Source organism: Ailuropoda melanoleuca, chromosome X (genome assembly GCF_002007445.2).
Source record: "Ailuropoda melanoleuca isolate Jingjing chromosome X, ASM200744v2, whole genome shotgun sequence".
Classification (NCBI taxonomy): Eukaryota; Metazoa; Chordata; class Mammalia; order Carnivora; family Ursidae; genus Ailuropoda; species Ailuropoda melanoleuca.
The window spans coordinates 74,541,464-74,544,966 of record NC_048238.1 but is presented as its reverse complement, the minus strand read 5'-3'; positions in this window follow the sequence as shown (position 1 = coordinate 74,544,966).

Below are 3,503 nucleotides of genomic sequence, written 5' to 3'. Positions count from 1 at the left end.
TATATATACATATTATATATAAATATATATATATATATATCTCAAACGTTGTTAAATGAAAAACAGCAAGTGGTGTATGGTTTGCTACTACTGTGAAAAGCTGATGAGCTGGTTGCCTGGGGGTCAAGGATAGGAGGAAGTATTTAACATTGTATACACCCTGTTGTACTGTTTGCATTTTTTATAATGTCCCTGTATTACCTTTTGAAAAACAATTATAAAAGAACAAGGAGCATAGAGACAGAAAATAGAATAGAGGATACCAGGGACTGACCAGAGGGGAGAATAGGGAGTGAAGTGTTTAGTGGTTACGGAGTTTCTGTTTGGAATGATGACAAAGTGCCAGAACTCCATAGTGGTGGGGCTGACACAACCTTGCGAATATACTGATTGCCACTCAAAAATGGTTAGAATGGCAAATTTTATGTGATGTCTATTTTACCAAAATAAAAATTTTTTAATTAAAAGAACAAGGATGTATACAGAACAGGTAGAGATTGTTGTATGTGTAAGAAAATAAATATACAGTTGACCTTGAACTGCATGGGTCCACCAATGCACAGATTTTTTTTTTTACAGTACAGTACTGTAACATATTTTCCTTATGATGTCCTTAATTATACTTTCTTTTCTGTAGCTTACTCTAAGAATACAGCTATGTGGTCACCCCTGGGTGGCTCAGTCAGTTGAGGGCTGGACTCTTGATTTCGGCTCAGGTCATGATCTCAAGGTCATGAGTTCGAGCCCTAAGACTGGGTTCTGTGCTCAGTGGGGACTGCTTGAGATTCTCTCCCTCTCCCTCTGCTCCTCCCACCCCCGTGTGCTCTCTCTCTCAAATAAATATTCTTTTTTAAAAATCCAGCTATATTGTACACCTGAAACTAATATAACACTCTATGTTAACTATACTGTAATTAAAAGAAAAACTTAATAAAAATGTAGAACAAAAAAAGAATATGGTGTATAACGCATATAACATACAAAAGATATGTTAATCGACTGTTCGTGTTTTCGGTAAGGCTTCTGGTGGACGGTAGGCTATTAGTTACATTTTGGGGGAGTCCAAAGTTATACACGGATTTTCAACCGCACAGGGGTCTGGGCCCCTAACCTCTGTGTTGTTCAAGGGTCAACCTATGTAAATGCAGGTAAATGCATAGAAAAGAACATGGGAGCACATCCTAAATAGTGGCCGCCTGGAATTATGGTGGGTATTGAGAGGATTTTTCAGTTTGATTCTATATATTTCATAACTGTGAATATCCTGCAATGATAATTTCTTTTGTAGTTAAACATTTTTTAAAGTTATCTCAAAAAAAAAAAAACCCAAGTTGAGTCAGAAGTCAATTGATCCCTAGAATTCTTTAACCTCACTGGATATGATCTCTGCAGAGAGCTGGGGAATTTTCTAAAACGTGAAGAAGTGACCAGTTTGGTCACAGACACCGGAACCAAGCTCCCTAGCTCTTGGCAGCACTGTCCCTTAAAGAACATTTGCTTTATAATGGCCTTTACCATCCTTCCGAAACCACCCTCTCCTTCGCTTTTTAGCAGTCTCCCCTCCACCTGAGTTTTGTTGAAGATTTTATTTATTTATTTGTCAAGAGAGTGAGAAAGGCAGGCAGAGGGAGAAGCAGGCTCCCCCATGTGGGACTCGATCCCGGCGCCCTGGGATCATGACCTGAGCCAAAGGCAGATGTTTAACTGACTGAACCACCCAGGTGTCCCCCTCTCCACCCGCGTTTCCAGTGCTTTCAAGCTCGTCCCTGGCCAGAGTCCCATGCAGAGTGCTGGAACCCTATCATCCCTCCCCAGGCACCAGCCTGCATTCAGGACCTTTCCTTTCCCTCATCATAACTTAAAACCGCTTCTGGGTCCCTTTCACAAAAGACCTTACTGATTAAGGATTTCAATCAACTAATTTGTGCAAAATGTTAATAGCTCCATTTGTCTCTCTATTAGTAGATAATGTTTTAATTTTAACAGAGGCCTTCAATGTATTAACTCAAAGGAATGACTAATAGTGTGTGTGGGTGGGGATGGGAGGGTGGGGGAGATTTTGCTAATCACATCACAGAAGCAGCTGCTTTGAAACTATCCCCATGTTCAGTGGTTTTATGCAAATTATCGCTGTAAATGTATGAAAGTAAATGTTTTGTATCTGGCAGGAGATGCAAAATGGGCTGGGAGTATGTGATGAAATTATTTGTTTATAATGATTTAATGGTTACCTTTGTATAGAACATGTGTTGATCCTATTATCAAAATAAATCAGATCCATGGGGGGAAAAAAGATGTTTGACAGATTCAGCTTGAGGTGTTGAATTAATCCAACGCGGACTCACCACACCACCGTCCCAGAGCGTGAAAGGGACAGCTCATGGGCTTTTTTTTTTCCAGCTAAGAATTGGAGAGGGGGAGAGGGGGAATGACTCCAGATACTTTCTACAGAGAGAAGCACAGAGCCCCGTCTGTTTCAGAAGGAAAAGTTCACAGAAGGGAGATTTTGTTGCACAAGAGAATTGTCGCCTCTGCAGAAGGGAACCTTCATACAGCTCTCCAAAGAAGCAGCTAGTTGTCTGAAATCCAGAGGTTTACCAAAGGCTTTTTTAACCAGGGGGCTCTTAATGGGATGGTGAGAAGAAACGTACTTTGGCATAGGCTTATCAACAGGACATTGTTCTAAAACTAGTTGTGAACCAGCCACTTTGCGGCGTAAGAGACAGTGGTTCAAAATAAATATGTTCCTGGTCTGGAGAAATGGCACGTTCCTGACATTTTACCCTCCTTTGATCTATGTGTTGGTATTGTTTATTAATTTTGTAATGTATCCAAATTGTTGTTTGTTACAAGAAACACATAATCTTTGATATTTATATTACAAAGGTAAATATTTTCCTGGAGTTTTTTTTTAAGATTATTTATTTATTTATTTGAGAGAGAGAGAGAGAGAGCACTCACCAACGGGAGGGAGGGGGAGAGGCATACTCCCTGCTAAACAGGGAGCCCAACAAAGGGCTCCATCCCAGGACCCCAGGATCATGATCTGAGCTGAAAGCAGACGCTTAACCAGCTGAGTCACCCAGGCGCCTCTTTCCTGGAGTTTTAATAAGTCTTCAGGCCCGAGTCTAAACATTCCCACTGGCCATGCCTTCCTAACCTGTGCCCCTGGTCGGTCACTGAGCGTCTGGCCTTCAATACCACGTTCTCCGTGTTTTTTTTTCCCATTTCACTGCCTGTTCCTCAGGTTCTGTTCTTTCCTCGTCCTGCTCTTCTGTCTCCAAAGGTTGGTGTGTCCCAAGACTCAGTCCTTGGCTCTGTTCTCCATCTCCACTCACTTACTCCCTAGGTGACCTCCACTACTCCTGTGGTTTGGAGTACAATCCCCATTCTATCCCTCCAGCTCAGACCTTTCCCCAGAGTCCCCATGGCATAGGCACCTGGCTATTTTACATCTCCCTCTGGAGGCCTCACAGACTGCTGTAACTTAATGCCACTGAAGG